This window comes from Porites lutea, chromosome 3 (genome assembly GCF_958299795.1).
Source record: "Porites lutea chromosome 3, jaPorLute2.1, whole genome shotgun sequence".
Taxonomy (NCBI): Eukaryota; Metazoa; Cnidaria; class Anthozoa; order Scleractinia; family Poritidae; genus Porites; species Porites lutea.
In genome coordinates this window covers 29,725,069-29,737,568 of record NC_133203.1, presented here as the reverse complement: position 1 = coordinate 29,737,568, position 12,500 = coordinate 29,725,069, and the positions used below count along the sequence as shown (strand labels likewise).

Genomic DNA, 12,500 nt, shown 5'->3' with positions numbered 1-12,500 from the left:
GAGGGGGGCGGGGGGGGCTTATTTAATTTAGAAAGAACGATGGTATCAGTTCTCCACAAAGAAGTAGAATACGGAGTTGTAAAGCTCAAGTACAAGAAGTTTTAGGTCACGAAACCGAGGATCAGTATCACATCCGAACTTTCAGTTGGTAAATAAACCATCCCGGATCAGTCCACACGAAATTTTACGGTCGTAATTGATTAATACAGTCTATAATTTATTAGAGGGAAAGGCTTATTAGAGGGAAAGGGGCTAGTTGGAGAGGGGGCGCTTAATAGAGGATTTTTTTACACCCTGATTGCACGTACTTAACAAGAACGAAAATATTATCAATGCTGGGTACTGGGTACTTCTTGAAAATCGTAAAGATCTTTTATTCTCAGCGAGAAAAACCAATGTGTTCTAGGCGCAAAAATTAGTTTCCACGAAACAGAAAAAAAAATCCACAATCTGCAAAAATAAACTCCGGCAAAAATTTCGTCCCACACCGGGTACACCCACCTAGCTTGTTTTGTGTCGACCATCAATTATCATTATCATCTATTTATAGTCTCAGTTCAAACAGTTTAGTGAGACCCGTAGGTTGGGGTGGTGTCCGGGATGGGAATACCGGTTTAGCAGGGATACCTCTTACTTCTTCTTTTCAAACGCTCTCAGCTGTCTGTTCTGGTAAAATTCTCGTTTTCATACAATACGTTATTTCTATCTACTGTAGTATGGTAACCCAGTACAAACATTAACCACAAAGGACTGCAAAGGACCGCAAACGAATATACCGAAGAACGTAGGATCTATAAAGACCTGATCAGCAAAAATAATACTGTAGACATATTAAATTCTGCAAGCAAATACTGCAATGCTGATCGTACTACGTGAAAATTAACTCTGCAAGACATCAACACGACACCGGAAGAACTCAAATCAGAGCGGGATTGGTTGAGGTCACACTAGAGAAAGTTTACTATAGTAAACTCAAGTTTACCATAGTAAACGGCGCCATAAGTGTGACCGGCAATTTTTGGTTTACTATGGTAAACTCTACCCTGGTTAATTTCCATGACTACCGCGGAAAGAACAAAGATGACCCATCACCGATAACCATCTGGTTACCAAAAAAAATAGGTGGGTATATCTCTAGTCTATCTAAACTTTGTTTATTTTGTTGACAGTTTGTCATGATTTTTGAGGTAAGTAGTTTCAAAAAGGGTCACATAACAGAATAGCTTTAGAACATCGGTGATTGCTTTTTCCACAGTGCTTCAAGGTTTCTGTTTCTGTACATTTCTTCAAACCATTCTTGGGGTCGAGGGTAAACCAGTGCTTGCCTTCGCAATGCCGCTCTTTCTCTAAGACTACGTCTTCGATGGGTAATCAATGAACCTGTCACTAAAACATCTTCATTAACTTCGTATTCGAAACCAAGGTGGGTAATAAGGGAGCGCATTCTTCTTGCTCGTCTGAGCAGCAGAATTAAAAGCAAAATGCTCACGACAGAAAACAATACTCTCTCACATTGAACCATCTTTGTACACTTGTGAGGGTCACGCTCAGGTAGTTACAGTTCAGTAATTTCAATTTAGTCAGCTCTCATAGCATGTCATCATTTGTTTTACTTTTCACTCTCACGTTACCGATCACGCGAGAAAAAACGCCTGGAAAGTTTCAAATGCCTTTTTAAGTGGACCTGTCAGGTTTACTACGGTAAAGAAGACGTTACGAGACTTACCATAGTAAAGCCCTTTTTACCATAGTAGAGTCTCTAGTGTGACCTCAACCATTGTAGCCATAGACAGCAAAACACACAGAGGTCAAGTACGTCTAGTCATATCTGTAAAATTCTTGCACGTACAAGGATATACGTTACTTTCAATTCGACTTCCTTTGCATTTACTGTCTCGCTGTGCGTTTGTGACGTTTGTGTTCCTTCAACTGAAGCTGCCAAAAGTAAGTACATATAATTGATATTTTTAAAGTTCAAGTGTTGTTTCTATTGTTCATCAAAATTTATACCTCTTCTTGTTCAAAATACACTAGTACTGTTATCCCGGGGATTGTCAGCAAAACGTTGGTTAAGCAAATCAAAGGCTCCTAGGAGCGAGCTCATGGATGAATTGAATTAGTACATAGAAAAGACAGTTCAATAATCAAAGAAAAACATATAAATCTTTTTGGACGCTTCATTGTGTACGGACTTGCCAAAATACAGCGTGACTTGAAGTATCCGATTGCATGTGCACCTGAATATTCTAGAAACTTGTTATCAGCACAGCATTTCTACTTACAAAGCAAAGGTCACTTTTAAAAGCAATTATTAATGCTTTTTGGTTGTAAAATAATTTGCTTTCTCATGTGACTGTCAAACACTTTCCGAACGACAGTGCATTTTCTTGTGAAATAGCCAAGTTTTACATACACGAGTTTTATTTAAACCGTGGTTTTAAAAGTACGATGCTTTCAAATACAGGGGCACCCAACGACCAATTTGTTGTAAAATGTATTATTATACCCCCATTAATAAAAAGAAATGTTATTAAGGCATCTTCAAGTGTTTTTCAGTATTGCTGGGAAAATATTATCTGTTCCTTTTTCCCAGCAAGACACACAAGAAATTTCCCAGCCAGCTGGATAAAATTGGTTGGTTTCCCAGCCAGCTGATCAAATTTATTTCCCAGCCAGGAATTAAATTAATTAATATAAATGAAACGAATAATAATAATGATATCAATAAAAATACTTATATTAATGTGGCTAAATGTAATTTAGGCAAAGTTAACCTCGAAACAATGCTGGTTTGCAGTTTTTCCTGCTATACTGGGGGTGGCCCAATGCCCCTAGCAGGGGCACCTTGTGATCTATATACGCAGTTGCTTGCTTGCAGTTCTTCGCAAAGTGTTGTTGCAATAGCCTGCCATTTGCGTGTTATTCTGTTGTTTTTTTTTCTTCTAAAAAACAGCTGTTATTCTTGTGTTAGTATATGATACTCTAAATGTACTGCTGTCTGGAGCAGTCTGAATTTTAGGAGACTTTTGTGAGCCTGGAAAGTGAGCGCAGAATTCATAACACCTAGCAGCATTGTACGCAAGGCAATTGTTTAACATACTTGCTAGGATAAACCAAGGTAATGCACAGTTCCTTGCTATTTCCACAGCCTGAAAAATAATATTAAAAAGGAAAAAATAAGAGACAAATGTTAATTGACTACAGCCAGCAGCAATACTGATTGAGTGTGATTTTTTCAGATCTAGTTATGGCCTTACTAATCAAAGCTATTGTTATCACAGGGGCCCCACACAAAGTGCGTGACCCTTGGTATTATTGAATTCAGAAGCAATGTATGAAACTGACTTTATCTGAAAGCACTATTCTATATGGTTGGCACAAAGAGTCAAATAACTGGGAAGTGCTTAATTACTGTTTGATTGTCGCCAAATATAATGTTTTTGCTACAAGCGTACGCAACGGCGTCCTGGACTTTGACAGTTTTCTACTGCGTCTCAACAACAAAATTGATATTCTTCGCACCATAGCTTTTAGATCTAACTGCCTATCGCAATTCAAAAAAACATCAGTGGGACAAACTTCTTTAGATACGTGAATGCTAGTGTCATTTCCTTCAAGCTACACTTTACTGCTATACTGTTTCACTTATCAGGTTTGCGTCTTTTTCCTTTGAATTTAGTTTGTTTGTTTGTTTGTTTGTTTTTTTTTTCCTTTACAAATTTAGTTTGTTTTTTGCTATAGAGATATATTATTTTTCATAGTTAAAATAACAAGTATTTGTAATTACTTTTTTTCTTGTCAATAAAAAAAAAAAAAAAAAAGCAATGTATGAGAATAGCAAGAAGTTCCATAATTATTACTGTACTATTCTGTGATCAATATTATATTTTCATATAAGATGAGGATAAACCAACCTTTATCTGAAATGAAGTGCTGTTGTTGTTACATTGTATGGCTGGAAATGGCAATTTTTAGCGATTTTTTTCCCTGAGCAATGCAAGTCCTTGAAATTGAAGGTTAGTTTATTCTCATTTCATATGAAATATTTATTGCAGAATAGTACAATCTTCTGGAACTTTTTTGTAATTCTCATACATTTCTTCTAAATTCAATAATACCAAGGGTTACCCACTTTGTGTGGGCATACTGTGATTGATGGTATTTGTAAAAAGTAGACTCCACCCCTTTAAATTTTTAGGTGTAGAAACCTTACGCTTAAGTTGAAACATATTTATTTAACATGAATGTCTGTGCCAAACAACAACAAAAAAAGGTTGAGGTAGCAATCTATTTGTTATCATGGTGCTGCAGTCAACCAATTTAGCTATACTGTATATCTTTCCACATCAACTGAAAAATAAAAAAAATTCCTTGATTCGCCTAATGTGACAGTCATTATTTATAAATTTCCTCCACACAATACCAGAATACTGAAATGGATGGATAACAAGATCAGTAAAATTTCTGCAGGCCATAATCAGGTCTAGCAGTTGAACTGGTCCAAATGAATGGACTTTTTCCACACTATAAATAATTTTTTATTTCATCAAAATTTAAAATGTGACCATGATTGAACAAACTGTTAAGCATCTTCCTCCCAATGACATGGATGTGCGTCCATTCACATTAAAGGAAAATGGAAAGACAACTGAATAGAGGGCCACAAAGGAAGCAAAGTTCTCAGTGCGAACCATGAATCCCTAACTCAACCAGATGGAAGAGAGAGGGTCATATAAGAATGAACAAAAAAAGAATACCCAACGTCACAAGCCTAACCCAACCTGGTGGAAAAGAGAGGGTCGTAAGAATGAACAAACAATGAATGCCCATCGTCACAAGCCTAAATCAACCTGATGGAAGAGAGAGGGTCGTAAGAATGAACAAACAGTGAATGACCATTGTCACAAGCCTAACCCGACCTGATGGAAGAGAGAGGGTCGTAAGAATGAACAAACAGTGAATGCCCATCATCACAAGCCTAACTCAACCCGATGGAAGAGAAAGGGTTGTAAGAATGAACAAACAGTGAATGCCCATCGTCACAAGCCTAACTCAACCTGATGGAAGAGAGAGGGTCGTAAGAATGAACAGTGAATGCCCATCGTCACAAGCCTAACTCAACCTGATGGAAGAGAGAGGGTCGTAAGAATGAACAAACAGTGAATGCCCATCGTCACAAGCCTAACCCAACCTGATGGAAGAGAGAGGGTCGTAAGAATGAACAAACAGTGAATGCCCATCGTCACAAGCCTGACCCCAACCTGATGGTAGAGAGAGGGTCGTAAGAATGAACAAACAGTGAATGCCCATCGTCACAAGCCTAACCCAACCTGATGGAAGAGAGAGGGTCGTAAGAATGAACAAACAGTGAATGCCCATCGTCACAAGCCTAACTCAACCTGATGGAAGAGAGAGGGTCGTAAGAATGAACAAACAGTGAATGCCCATCGTCACAAGCCTAACTCAACCTGATGGAAGAGAGAGGGTCGTAAGAATGAACAGTGAATGCCCATCGTCACAAGCCTAACTCAACCTGATGGAAGAGAGAGGGTCGTAAGAATGAACAAACAGTGAATGCCCATCGTCACAAGCCTAACCCAACCTGATGGAAGAGAGAGGGTCGTAAGAATGAACAAACAGTGAATGCCCATCGTCACAAGCCTGACCCCAACCTGATGGTAGAGAGAGGGTCGTAAGAATGAACAAACAGTGAATGCCCATCGTCACAAGCCTAACCCAACCTGATGGAAGAGAGAGGGTCGTAAGAATGAACAAACAGTGAATGCCCATCGTCACAAGCCTAACTCAACCTGATGGAAGAGAGAGGGTCGTAAGAATGAACAAACAGTGAATGCCCATCGTCACAAGCCTAACTCAACCTGATGGAAGAGAGAGGGTCGTAAGAATGAACAAACAGTGAATGCCCATCGTCACAAGCCTAACCCAACCTGATGGAAGAGAGAGGGTCGTAAGAATGAACAAACAGTGAATGCCCATCGTCACAAGCCTAACCCCAACCTGATGGTAGAGAGAGGGTCGTAAGAATGAACAAACAGTGAATGCCCATCGTCACAAGCCTAACCCAACCTGATGGAAGAGAGAGGGTCGTAAGAATGAACAAACAGTGAATGCCCATCGTCACAAGCCTAACCCCAACCTGATGGTAGAGAGAGGGTCGTAAGAATGAACAAACAGTGAATGCCCATCGTCACAAGCCTAACCCAACCTGATGGAAGAGAGAGGGTCGTAAGAATGAACAAACAGTGAATGCCCATCGTCACAAGCCTAACTCAACCTGATGGAAGAGAGAGGGTCGTAAGAATGAACAAAAAAAGAATACCCAACGTCACAAGCCTAACCCAACCTGGTGGAAAAGAGAGGGTCGTAAGAATGAACAAACAATGAATGCCCATCGTCACAAGCCTAAATCAACCTGATGGAAGAGAGAGGGTCGTAAGAATGAACAAACAGTGAATGCCCATTGTCACAAGCCTAACCCGACCTGATGGAAGAGAGAGGGTCGTAAGAATGAACAAACAGTGAATGCCCATCATCACAAGCCTAACTCAACCCGATGGAAGAGAAAGGGTTGTAAGAATGAACAAACAGTGAATGCCCATCGTCACAAGCCTAACCCGACCTGATGGAAGAGAGAGGGTCGTAAGAATGAACAAACAGTGAATGCCCATCGTCACAAGCCTAACTCAACCTGATGGAAGAGAGAGGGTCGTAAGAATGAACAAACAGTGAATGCCCATCGTCACAAGCCTAACTCAACCTGATGGAAGAGAGAGGGTCGTAAGAATGAACAAACAGTGAATGCCCATCGTCACAAGCCTAACCCAACCTGGTGGAAGAGAGAGGGTCGTAAGAATGAACAAACAATGAATGCCCATCGTCACAAGCCTAACTCAACCTGATGGAAGAGAGAGGGTCGTAAGAATGAACGAACAGTGAATGCCCATCGTCACAAGCCTAACCCCCAACCTGATGGAAGAGAGAGGGTCGTAAGAATGAACAAACAGTGAATGCCCATCGTCACAAGCCTGACCCCAACCTGATGGAAGAGAGAGGGTCGTAAGAATGAACAAACAGTGAATGCCCATCGTCACAAGCCTAACCCGACCTGATGGAAGAGAGAGGGTCATAAGAATGAACAAACAGTGAATGCCCATCGTCACAAGCCTAACCCGACCTGATGGAATAGAGAGGGTCGTAAGAATGAACAAACAGTGAATGCCCATCATCACAAGCCTAACCCCAACCTGATGGAAGAGAGAGGGTGGTAAGAATGAACAAACAGTGAATGCTCATCGTCACAATCCTAACTTAGCTTTGTTTTGTACAGAGACAGAGTATGACTAAAGATTGTTGAAGAGGAGAAGTTAACAATCTGCCAAGTAAAAAAGAATTAGTGCTGTAGAATTGGTCACAATAACAATTAATTTTTACTGTCAATGTATGTGTTGATTGATCAGCAGTTATTGCTGACACATACATTGTATGAACAATAGTATTAATGTCTTAAGTAGGTACTCAATCCAATACAAAACAGCTGAGCATCAGATGCATTCTGACAAATAAAACCACAGTCTGGCCAGAACCAACAAAATTTGCTTAGTCAGAGGAAAGAAAAACTATAGTCAACACCATAGTAATACATATTTTAATCCATTTGCATCTAAGCCGTCTTTTGCCATCCTCACGTGCAAGTGGGTTCTTATCATTTGACAATGTCCATTTTTTCAAACTGAAGTCGTTAATTGGGGTTTCCTTATTTTTGGCTGAGAATTTTAGCCTATGGAAAGCAAGCTAAAGGCGTGACACAGCTCTTATTATTTTTCAGTGCATGTTTGTCATCTGCCTTCTGGCTACATATACAAAGGCTCGTTTCTATGTTAACACAAAAACAGAGGCTTTGCTGGAGTTGTCGAGAGAACCAATCCGTCTTTTTAGCGAAATAACTTGCATTAAAATAAGTACGAATTTTTCTTGATTCTTACCTTGTGTGTGAGGAAACATCTACTCGATCCGGTGGCTGCCTACACGGCCTAACTGTAAACAAAAATATACTGCTGTCAGTTTTTTAAAATTTGTTGGCTCAGTTCGCTTCAACTGTAAAAGGTTATCACGCACTAGACTAACACGGATAACCGAAAAAAGGCATTAACACACCTATAATAAGAAGTCTTACCTCCGAAAACGCTGAACACACACTACAGGGCGCCGAAACTTAAATCTGTGAATGAAAATACAAATTACTGCTGTTAGATTCACTCGATTCGTCTCAATTCAGTGTACAAGAACATCACGAGAACTTCAGCATACAGATAAAATAACAATGGGAATTAATCTTACATGTAAATGAGGAAAGTTCTTTGATCTGTACATGTGCAGACATCCGCGCGCTTTGAAATCCCTCGCAAAAAATAACCGACACAAAACCGGTTTTTTCCGCAAACGCGATCTCTCTGGCCAGCCGTCAAATGTTTGTCACTACTCTCGGGGGGAGGGAAGGGATACTTTTTTTCAGTCGTCCTCGGTCTTCAGAGTTTCTCACCCAGCTCGGCTTGAAATGCTAGAAAAGTCAGTAATTACCAGCCAAAGCCTCTAACAATAAGAAATTTCCTAGCCAGCTCATTGGAACACCTAATATTTTGCCAGCCAGCAAGATTCCTATGCGGAACAGATAAAGTGAGGAACAGATTCGTTGGGTGCCCCTGAAATAAATGTTTCCATATGATGAGTACGTATAACGGTTAGTATATGCAGTACGAGCTATATTAAATACAGAATACAGGCGTTTATGGCTAAATTGAACTGCTTTAGAATGCACTTTTGATAAACACGAGCTAAAAATTATTTTAATAAAACGGATTATTAGCTCAAAGCAGTACGTGCTCTGACCTAGCCAAGTAATTTAAACGCAGTCGAAGTATCCGATTGCCTTTCGCCAGAGACTTGTTTATACCAGCGCAGCATTTCTTGTAGAAATTATATTCATAGCACTGCTAAATGGAATCACCGACAAACAAAAGCCTACTTTAAGGCAAAGACCACCTAAGAATTCAAGCAAAATAGCGTAACGCTTGTTTGTTCTAAAACCTGTGCTTCTAGTTGACACAAAAAATTCATTCCCTGTTTGCATACCAAGACAATTGGTCGAACGGATTCGTCCAAATTACTGAATACACCTCAATAGATACTCCTCAATGTCGCTTTAACAACTCGAGGACCGTTTTTTTGCAGTGATTATAAGGCTCTTTGGCTTATTCGCTTTTCGCTGAACGAAATCCCATTGTCAGGCTGCAAGAGCTCTTTCACACTCCTGTTGATCGCATCTTCTCCATATCAAGTATAATATCGGGAACAAATGAGCACAATTCGTCCAAATATACAACAATGATCCACGCTCAATTATTTCAATGTCCTTTTAACAATTCTAAGTCCATTTCTTGTGGATGATATTACCAGTGTTCTTTTGAATATTTCCATCTATTCAAAACCAATCTCTATTATTGATGTGTCGGGAAAAAAATTCGCCTTACTAGTACCCTCTAGAATATTCCAAACATATACGTAAAAGGCACTTGGAATAAAAGTAATACTAAGTACGGGAGGTAGGAGTAACGTGTTTAATCTGACTTTAATGAATAAATTAATGAGAATCGAGTGAGTGGGTGAGTGAGTGAGTGAGTGAGTGAGTGAGTGATCGAGTGCCATTCGAGTGCCTCCAAAAGCCCATGGCATGACTACGTCATCCATGAGCTAATAAGCTCTGTGACATGCGTTAGGTTTTTTAGTTAACCTGTCTGAGGTTGCTGAAACTAGGGCAATGATTTGGCGTAGCTGTGTTCCGACTGAAGTTTTCAAATCAAGATATCTAAGTCTTTTGGCACAACGACGTGTGTTGAATATTAGTTGTCCTTGCCTTGACTATTGCTGACTAAATTTCTTAAACCTGGCACACTCTAGAACACCTTTACATGTATTAGGTCGGTAAATCGTTAAGATATCACACCAACCGTAAAAATAAAAACAAACAAATAAATAAATGAATAAAATAAGTAAATGAATAAAATACAGATATAAATATATAAAATAATGATATAAAAGTTAAATAAAGAAAACTTTATAAATTATATATAACTAGTATTTAAGAAAAGCTGATAACCTATATTTAAAAGTATCTAATGAGGTTGATGAAACAATGGCCTCAGGGAGGCAGTTCTAGTCCGCCATAGTTTTTGGAAAAAATGTCTTTGTTTGCATATGGCACGCGAAATTTAAATTGATGGCTTCCCCTCGTGCGACTCTCGGGGTGTATAATTTTAAAATTTTCGGCTATCTATATGAATAAGACCATGAGTTAGTTTATACATAAGTGTTAACCTAAACTGCCTTCTTCCCGTTACCAGCGTGCCCCCCCCCCGGGGGGGGTACTCCTAAGAATTCTTGGTGGGGGTGTGTAGCCCGGTTCTTCAAATCCTGACCCGATTTCAGACCAAAAAATGTAATTTTCCACACCCGTTTTCAGACTAGATCTCTAAAATCCATACACGTTTTCAGACCTCGCTTTTAAGCAGAAATTATGTTATTATTACTTAGATTGGCAAACAAAACAATTCTTCAAATCCATTTCGAATTTGCATATTTCTCAGTCTTACTCATATGGAATTGAAGTGATAAATATATTCATACACTCCGTAGTTCCCTCGAAAACCAGAGCCGATTCCAGAACAAAAAGGGCAAAGTGGATCACCCGTTTTTAGACCAAAAAGGCGCGAAAACCATACCCGATGTCGCGGCACATACCTATATGGCTTATATAAGGGAGTGCCCCCCCCCCCCCCCGGTGTGGCCCACCCTAAGTCTTTAATCATGTCCGTAACACTCTCATATCTCTTATTATTCTGTGAACAGAACCGTGCTGCTTTACGTTGAACCCTTTCCAGAGCACCGATATCTTTCTTTAAAACGGGTCCCAAGCCGCACTTGCATATTCCAGCTTTGGTCAAACTAGGGATGTATATGCAACCATAGGCGTCCCAAGGTTACGTTAAGAGTGTGTTATGTAAAATAACTTTCTCACAAGAGAGTCGGTGTCGCGTTACAAGCAACCGTTGAGAGTTTGTATGACAAATAAAATACAAGCGGACACCTTCGGGACCTTCGCAAGTGTCCACTTAATATAGGGTATCTGCTTAATAGAGTTTGTAAAAATTGCGCAATGTTTGTTGACGATCAACATTCAACGGTTACTCCGTCCTGTGATAAAGTTCCATGTTGTTAAAGAAGCTATCCAGAGTTCAAGTTCATTACCTTTCATTACCAACTTTAATTTGTTTGTAAATGCAAAAACATTAACTGACTTGAGTCGGTATTTCAAGGACGCAATCCAATACTACTGATTGTCCATTCAGACCGGTGTCCGCTTAATAGAGGTTTTTAACAACAGAAATTAGCTAATTAGTGTCCGCGTCCGCTTTATAGAGGTGTCTGCTGAATAGGGGCCCGTTATAAAGGGAAATATCAGACGTTCATTTCGGGACCTGCTTGTGATCTCATACTGTACCTTCCGGAAAAAATTTACCGTAAATCCTCTATTAAGAACCCCCCCTCCCCCTCTCCTCCATCCTTATTCTTCACAAACAATTAACGTGGACTGATCAGTTATAGTTTATTCAGGCTGAAAATTCATATTGTTTTTGGTCTTTGGCCGCATGACCTCCAACTTCATGTGCTGAACTTTTTTAACTTTATGCTCTAGTTCTCTGTGGAGAATTGTTACCATTTTCTTATTGTTAGAAAAAGCAGTATAGCCCACGGTAACCACAAGTCCGTCCTCGAGAAACCTTGCTCCCGTTGATGTATTTCGCTAAATTAATAAGCTCCCCCCCCCCCTCAAAAGTGCTTGAAAAAAATAAGCCCCTTAATAGAGGATTTACGGTACTTGAGAAGCGAAGATTTTGAACATTGATATCATAAGGAAATTGGGTTTCGTCGCCTTTGTTCACGTACAATTGTTTTCACCAAACAGAGCGTACAAGAAGAAAAGAAAAAGGCGTATATAGTTTAAGCTTCTAAAATCTCGATTTAACGATATGTGTTTTATTCACCACACACTCATATGTCGAAGGATAAGCAATGTTACGAAAAAAACAATAACCAACGATGTCTTGAAAAATTATCTGTGGCTTGACTAGTAATAGCAAGGACCCTGATCCCTGCGCGGGGGTTGCAGAATTCCATGCTTTAAGCACGTGATTGATCAAACAGGATACTAGTAATGTTTCTTTTTACCCTCTCGAGTTCTTCGATTAAAAAGCACCAATTAATATGTCGTCTATCAAGTAGCACAGTCCTGAAGCTGTTTATGATTCCGAATATACATAGACTGCGAGCAGTCTCTTATTTGTCTTTGCAAAGTTACTGCACGCGAAACCTAAGCACGCGAGGGGCGAAGCCGCGAGCCGCGAGAAACTTCTCGTCTCAATTGT

At 39.7% G+C, this 12,500-nt stretch overlaps 1 long non-coding RNA gene across 1 annotated transcript; it reads right to left on the bottom strand.

Moving 5' to 3' along the window:
- Nucleotides 1–2,982: 2,982 nt before the first annotated feature.
- On the bottom strand, nucleotides 2,983–8,550 carry LOC140929580 (uncharacterized). The gene is made up of 4 exons (XR_012164744.1): nucleotides 8,359–8,550; nucleotides 8,195–8,239; nucleotides 8,004–8,055; nucleotides 2,983–3,149 (listed from the first exon to the last, which is right to left on the bottom strand). It is a non-coding gene; the product is annotated as an uncharacterized lncRNA (long non-coding RNA).
- Between the last annotated feature and the right edge of the window lie 3,950 nt (nucleotides 8,551–12,500).